At 39.9% G+C, this 8,266-nt stretch overlaps 1 long non-coding RNA gene across 2 annotated transcripts; it reads left to right on the top strand.

Moving 5' to 3' along the window:
- Nucleotides 1-246: 246 nt before the first annotated feature.
- Nucleotides 247-7,976, top strand: LOC137851729 (uncharacterized). Of its 2 annotated transcripts, none has more exons than XR_011093402.1 (3): nucleotides 247-385; nucleotides 4,280-4,431; nucleotides 7,523-7,976. It is a non-coding gene; the product is annotated as an uncharacterized lncRNA (long non-coding RNA). The 2 variants fall into 2 exon arrangements; XR_011093403.1 differs by lacking the exon at nucleotides 7,523-7,976 and adding an exon at nucleotides 5,979-7,515.
- Nucleotides 7,977-8,266: the final 290 nt, after the last annotated feature.

Below are 8,266 nucleotides of genomic sequence, written 5' to 3'. Positions count from 1 at the left end.
TACTGTACCACGTACTATATTTCAACTGCCTCAATATTAGAGGAGAGACTGGCAACAACGCACCAAGAGGAGATTTTCTGTGGCTGTGCATGAGGAAATTCCTCCCAAAGGTCTTATACAGTACAGCTCCAATTAAACAATTGGAGAATTCATAATTTTTATCAGCTGAGTATCAAACCTTTCTGGTTTTAATTGTTGTTGTTGTTTTCCTTCTAATTACCATCTTATGACGGTGGCTATTGTTGTGTATTACCAAGCCCGCCCAGTAAATGAGCTTTTTTCCTTGTACACCTGTGTTGACAGGGTATGGCATTTTGGAGTTAAGACTTAAGTAATCTTGGCCTCCTTAGGGGAAGAAACTGTCAGTTGTTCCACATAATGAATGGTAGGTTTATGGTGCGAGGCATGGCCTGTAGTATTAAGCAGCAAAGAAAGCATGCCTGTCCTATACTGTAAAATGCTGGCTTCAGGTTATGGTAGCTGTAATAACAAATAACTAAATGATACAACTTGACAGCTGCTCCGTTTTATAAAATATGACTGTTTGCCTAATTTCTATGTTTTCATGAACAGTTAGAACTTCCTATCTTCCTTCTATGAATAAGAGAGAAGTAGCAGTGATGGAAAAAGAAATAATATAATTATTTCCTTTTCCCTTCCCTTTGCTGCGATGAGATGATTACCTGCCTATTGAATTCTTTAGTACAGGTCTCTTCTGAAGCAATCTCGGGGAGCATTTATATGACCAGCCTTGCTTGGACTGGTTACTTTTGTAACCGGAATATGCTGAATGCAGACAATATATTTCATTGTGTCACTTCATTCAGAGGAAGTGAAAAAATAATGCTAAAAATGAGTGACTGAGATGGTGGAAGTGACATTCAAAATGTCCATTCAGAGGATTTTGGTATAATGGATGTGAATCACACCCATATCAGCAGATTTGCTATCTGGAAGCCAGTTTACTGCAATGCTTATCTAGTTGTATTTCTGCAACTTCTATGTTGCTGGTAACTGCTCAGTCCCCAGGGTATGTGGAGATGGGCTGATGTGACTGCTTTTCATCTGCTGACCATCATCGGTCCTATATTGCTGCCATTGTTTTCAAGATACTGAAGCATAGAAATTTCTTGTGGAAAACTGACCGAGGCACAGTCCTGGGTCTATTAGTAACAGGTATTTTTATAATAGATGAAATCTGTCAGAATCATAAGTCCTTCAAAAGTATACAAAGTATTTTTTGTACTTTTGATTCTACTTTTATTTGGGATTAGTCTTGTGGTGCCTTTTTTTTTTTTTAATTTCCATGATATCACAAGTATTACAGAACCTGAAATAGTCATAGAAAAGTTACAAGAACACTTTAAAATACTCCGTAAAAGGTTGCTTTGTATCTTTGGGCCTTAAAAATGAGCAATGACTTTTTTTAATTTGTTCTTCATTTAATGGGATTTCTAAACTATATATGCATGGACAAATTGTTGGCTATATCAGAATAAGCTCACTGAATAAATTCTTTAAACAATACAGTAAACAAATCCATTAGTGAAATATTTTACTTTGATTCTATAAAAGCTGTAGTTCAATCATGTAATTTTCTCCTTTGGCAGATTTTCAAAGTTTTCAAAATATAGATTGTTCTGTAATTTTAGTCCCCACAGCTGTGGCAGAGAGTTAATTTCCTTACTAGTGAAGCCAATCTGCATAATCATGGTCTGAAACAATGGTATTTTTTCTGCTTTTCCTGCTGAATGTCTGCCTAAAGTGTTTCTAGTCCTATCACAAACTGCTTGCAGGAATTTAGAGCAGAATGCACAACAGAGAGGTTTCACGTGAAAAATAACATAGTGAATGATTTAATACTCCTTCAAACTGATTGTATGCATAAACGTGTGTACTACTAGCACCGTAGATGAGTCGTACCTCACATTCATGCTTCCCAGCGCATTATTTTACATGTAGACTCCTCTTCTTGAAATCTCATGCACACTGCATTTCCTACAGACAGCCCAAGGAAGACTCCTGCTTTCCCAGAGGTGAGCAAAGACTTAAATTTGTACAGATTCCCACATAAAGTCTCTTAGAAAGTCTCAAAAAAAAAAAAAAAAAAAAGACAGGCCAGAGAGTTGACAGGTGAGTACTGCAGTGAGCTTCTGAGAGCACGTCAGCTGCTGAAAGCAAAGTAGTAATTGGGCAAGAAGAAACTGTGGTGATAAATGAACTTGGATAATAAATATTGCTGCAGAAATTGATTCCCGTGTGGTATCAGTGAGGACCAGTGAGGTGCAAAGGGATATAAAAGCAAAAGCAAGTTTCTGGCATGCTGATGATTGCCAGGCAGTCTTTTTTGCATCAGAGGTCCAGGAACCGAAAGGCTTTCCATGCCCTAGTAAGTGGGATTTTGCTGACAACTTCAAGATTTCATGGCATGCCCAGTGTGCCTTTTATTGCTGTCTGCCCTCTGAGATGGCTTATTTTGTCCAAACCCAGTAGTCAGGTGAATCCTGTTTTTTAAAAACACCATGAATAGAGAGGTTCAGCACAGGTTCCCGTTAGCCATGTTATGAAAGACCTCCGCGACCCATTCACCCTTTGCCAAATATTACTATTAAGAATTCCAGTTCAGACAACACAAGTTAGATATATGTGCATACATATCTGTTTATATGTTATATGTGTATATATATATATTCATACATATGAGAGCCTTGACAGATGTGAGCAGTATGTGTTATAGCTGGTTGTAGCATGTTGAAGAGACAGCATTATAAGTTGTGATAAACCATGTGGCTGATCTGCATTTTAATTCTACAACAAGCCATAGCAGTTGAACCACCGTTTTCAAAGCTGTAGTTAAGGTGAGCAAACTGCATCTAATTCACACCACACATGGGAAGCTAGATTTCCAAAACGGAAGAGGACCAAAGAACTGGTTCACATAAGGGAAAGTTAACAGCTCCCTCAGGGAAAACATAGGACTAGAAAGGTATAACTAATCCCTGTTTACAAAATGCAAGAAAGAAGTACCTTGCACCCTGGTTCCCTGAGCAGAGGGTGCTTGAAGAGAAAACAAATTGTAAGCTCCAGACTGGAAATTTGTTTCTTCCAGAGCTCAGTGCTATATTTCCCACATGCCAACTGCTTCCACTCTGGAAAGCAGAAGCTACAAAGGTTCAGGAGGTGCTGAGCTTAACATTAAAATGTGTGTTCATAAGCCTGGGCACTTTTCAGAATCCAAGTTTTGTCTTTCCTACTATATAGATGGGGAAACTGAGGCACAAAGAATACAACCTGTTTAAGGTCAGACAAGGTGTCTGTGATACAGCCAAGATAAGAATTCAGCTCATTCCTTACAGTGAGGCTTCACCATTTCTTCCAAAAATACAATTGGTTCAAGGTCACCCTGGCACCCTGCCCTGCAGCACGGTTTCTTCCCTTTGTTGTAATTTTGACCAACTCCAATGTTGAATTATTTTAACTAATAAACAGTTACGATCTTACTTGTTCTTCCTTTCACAAAAATTGAGGCATGTTTATTTATTTTAAGAAATCAAACAAAACAGCCTTCCAACTGTTATTACCTTTCAGAGTAGACATTAAATCCCAGGATCTCTTTTTAGATTTCATTTGTCTATGTTTTTCTTAGTCTAACTTTATTGCACAATATTCTATTTATTTCAAAGTTTAGGCTTTCGCTTGAAGTTGTGCTGCTCCCTTTTCTAGTTATTATAATGTGCTATTTTAATTGCTGTAAATAATCAAACTGTTTTGCACATAGAAATACCATTTCATTGTTTAATTTCTGTACAGATTTTATTCATTTCTATCATAACTAAGAGGCAGAAGTGATTAGATATATAATGTTAGTTACAGATGATAAAAGTTGAAGTCTGTCCATTCTTTCTAAGCCTGATGTAGTTGCTGTACTGCTCATTAAATTCAGACTGCTGGTGAATTTAGATATTGAGTGTCATTATTTTATCTATGTCTCTTGCTGCTCTCTGCTGTCCCACTTCTTGAGATAGCAACAGGAATCTGATAGTGCCGTATTCTTCAGGGATGCCATGTGTTTCACGTAGTGAGACACCTTTGCTGTTTCTGTAAACAAGCAAGCAAACAAATGCAGCTGAAGGACTTGGGAATGACTTTGCCATTGAGGAAAATATTCTGTGTCCTACTCACGCTGTTTTTCCAAGGCTGTAACTAAGCAGTCTTTCAAGGTTCCCCTTCTCTTGTCATCACTTAGTGATTATATTTACTGGATCTGTTGTATTTGCAGGCTGTACTACAGGGTTTGGCATCTCCTGGAAGGCCAGGAAACCTTTTGGAGGCTTTACTTTTGATGGAGCATTGGAATACAATGCTTGGAAAAGAAAGCAAACCATCTTCTGTCATGAGATCAAGGAGGGAACTGCTGTTCACCCTCTTTTGGTAAGAAATATCACTTGATGTGTTCACACCAGTATTGCTGGGGCTCTGCATGCTGTGCTAGCCCTCCAACAGTTATGGGAATCATATGGCAAAGTTTTTAATCTCATCTGCAGAAACCTATTATTTCACTGAATGTTTCCTGATCTTTATATGTGGTTTCTCAGTATTGGGTATACATGAGAAAAGGTTACTGATAATATACATCACATTGGTACTTAAGGGGGGGCTATGTTCAGCCTGTGTGTGTAGGGAAGACTGCAAGGTGATGGGGAGGTATGCAGACAGAGTCCTGGCAAGTGGGGGAAGGAGGTGAACAGTGGTGAGACCCACTGGGTCAACCAGAAAAGCTGAGTTTAGCTCTTATTCTTAAACTGAGGTTCATTAGTTTGAAATGCTAAATGGACCGTCCACTTCATGGGTCAGTGCTGATTTAGAGGAATATGGCAAAGCTTTTAAACCCAACTAGCTGAAGATTGACACTGAGAGCTCTTTCTTGACACCTATGAGCAGCCTGCTTTTGAAAAACGGTGGGCTTCAGATGTCACTGGTGATTTTGCACCAGTGGAAGGAGAACACACCAGGCTGTCCTGTCAGCCCTAGAGCAGGGTTTTGTCTTCAGATTACAACCTTGAAGACTGAAGAGAGTTTTAAGCTACAGAAGTAACAACAACAAAAAAACATTAAATGATGGTTGTACAGTAGGTCATGGAGCCATGTTCAGAGCTCCATAAACACAATTACCTGCCCTCATGTGCCAGCTTGGGAGCTTGTTCCCAGTGAAAGTACCTGCCCTAGGGCCCACCAGGTCACAGCACCTCCTCCTCCTTCCAGGTTCTCCTGGCCCTGGCCACAGCACCAGGAGGGAGACCCCAAGCACTGCAAATCTGTCTGTCATTCCCTCCTTGCCCCATACCCCAGGCAGAGCACCACTGGGCAGGGCTCACAGGGACACCAGTCCTCCAAAGACCAGCACGTGACATACCAGGTTCCTCACTATCACACAGGCCTTTTTTCAACCATTTTTCATCCATTTTTCAACCCTAGACCTCTTCCCTTTCCTTTCTGGTTTGCCACTCACTGTTTTAGTCTAGCCTCTTCCCACCACAGGATGGATTAGGGTTTGGTTAGGAGGGAGTGAGACCCTCAAAGGGCAACATTAAAGGATGCCTGAAGACATCAGTGTAAGTCAGTGTAAGTCCTTTGGTCTCATTAGTTGCAGCTGAATCACAAGCATGCTGTCTGCATAAGGATGAATTTTCCCTCTTTCTTCTTTCCCAGCCCCTACCTGCAATACCTTATGCTCAGCTCCTCTGTTTTTTGTTGCTGCTATAGGACTGTAAGTTTTTTTTCATTACGCATGACCTTCTCCCTGCCCCCCTTTGCCTTGCTCACACATCCTGGAGAACCTCAGACCACTACTGTGCTGCTGTGGCCTTAGGTTATGCTGTTTCACTCATCCTCTGCTGAGTGTGAAGGCATATTAACTGCAGCTTCTGAGTGCTGCAGGATTGGCAGAGCTACTGATGGAGTTTGCTTTCCGTTCTCAGGGCTGGAGCAGTTGACAGATGTTTGGAGGATTTCTTGTCTCTGGACCAGTGCTTCGTCTGTTCCAAGTTATTCAAAACACAAACAGGGTGTTGGCAGGAATGAAACCTGCTCAGAACTGGGATGTCAAAACAGAAGTATATTTTTAAAAAGACAAGTGTCAAAAAAACATGTGTTTGCGTGGTTTATAGCAAGATGTATTTAAATGGTTGAGATTTTCTTCTTTTAACCCCTTGGACTCCCACCTGAAATGACATTCTTCAATATCTACAGCAGTTTTCCTGCTTAAATGTGTCAAGAGTGTTTTGGGTCCTGGCTTCCTGCTCTGCTGATGGGTGGATTGGCCATGTTTCCAAGGTGTTTAGAGTACTAGCTAATAACATAATTTGGGACTATCTTGTGAAGTGTACTGTTGTAAAGCTGTAGTGTGATCCTGCAAATGCCTTGAGCAATACTGTTGAACAGAATGGTGGAAGGGGCATTTAGTGAGAAATAAAATTGCTCAAAAAAACAGAGAGGGGTGAGGGAGAAATAGGGAGAGGAGGATGGTGGGATTAAACAACCTGGGTTTAGAGGAGAAAATATGCAGTTTTTTCATATTTCCAAATCTAAATCAGTATAGGTAGAAGAATTTTGGGAGAAGATAGCTGATACTGCTTGTCTGCTAGCTCATTCAGCTGCTGCCTTATTCAGCTGCATGAGTGTAGTAAGGCAGGACTGGTAGCTGATATGAAAATGAATCGACACCTGAGCCTTCTGAAAAGGGGTGCACTCCTGGCTGAGTTACAGTATGCAGGCTATACGATAGTAAATCCAGTCATAACTAAAGGAGTAAGATTCCTTCTATGAATTTTTTAGACAGTAATCCTAACAAAATTCAAGGAAAAACATGGGAAGCAAGTGTTTAAATAAGCAGTGAAAACAAAGTTCAAAAAAAGAAAGAGGTTAAAAATTAAATAATTTCAGTTATATTTGTTCTGTCTTTTTTTTTTTTTTAGTTTGATGATTATTTGGAGAGGAAACAAAAACATCTCTCTGCACTAATAAATCAGCAGATTGCATCTTTGTTGGTTTTTCAGCTGTTGCAGAAATACTTCTTTCTTCAGCTATTGATGCTGTAGATGTATTTCTCATGTGGGTGCCACTGCCATGATTTTCTACTAAGTTATAATCCTTGTTATCAGGACAGAGTCATGCAGTGATACTACTGATCTCATGGTAGTCTGTGACCTACACAGTAATCTGTTGCTGCATTTTCTTTTGAGCACGCCTTTGGTGACAGTGGATTCTTGCTCTGTTGTCACTACCCATTGTCATGACAACGTGCTTGGTAGGAACACATTATTTTTAGGTGTTTCCTGTTCTTGTGGCAAATAGTACGGATGCTCCAGCATTTTCAGTTTTTGTTGATGTGTGATGTGGAACTGAAGGCTCCAAATGTACATGCATGGTAGATTTATGAATTATATTTTGGAGCTTGCAGCACTTTTATTACCTTTGCAACAGTCTGGACTGTGACTGAGCGCCTGTTCCTTTTTCTCTCCAGCAGATGGATGGCTGCACAACCAGGGCCCAAGCTAAAAGCAATGGGACTGATATTCTTTTTGCATTATCATATGGCTTCAGCCCCAATAAACTTGACCGATACTTAATGTAAGTGACAAATGAGCAAAATCTGCTGCATGCAGTGGATATTTTACTGATTTCTATTATGTCCTTTTTTTTTTTTCCCTCTCATGTTAATGAAAGTAGAATTTATATATTCTTACTGTCCAAAAAGAAAACACATAGCCAGGGAAGATGCTGCAGGGTTTTTTCTACACAAAGAAATGGTGATATTCCCCTATGCTAGATTCATAATGAATGTCAGTTTTGATCTGTTGGTGTGCGTTTGGGGGTGGCCACTACTTAAACGTTCGTACTTAAAGCATTAAAACATTTTGTAAACTACTGTAGCTGAGAGCATTAGGTATACCTACTAAGATAGCATAAAAATTGGTGAGTGGGTGTGGAGATGGAAAAGGACAGAAAATTATTTAAAAATAAAATTTAAAAAAGCAAACCTGGGCAACCTGTATTTCACATAATTGTATCCATACAATAATACATCCTTATTCTCACTAACTACCAGGTTTACAATGTATTTTCTTTCTGTCACTAGAGGCATTTCAGCCTGCTATGTTGTGAACCTTATGCAAAGGTGGGCTCTATCTCTGGACATGTTGCCAGGTTTCTTGCTGATCCTAGGAGCACCCTGCTGCCTCCAGCCATCCCTGCTTGCTTTTGAGGC

The sequence above is a fragment of the Anas acuta genome, chromosome 2 (genome assembly GCF_963932015.1).
Source record: "Anas acuta chromosome 2, bAnaAcu1.1, whole genome shotgun sequence".
Classification (NCBI taxonomy): Eukaryota; Metazoa; Chordata; class Aves; order Anseriformes; family Anatidae; genus Anas; species Anas acuta.
The sequence above is the reverse complement of the archived record's forward strand: the minus strand, read 5'-3'. Positions and strand labels throughout refer to the sequence as shown.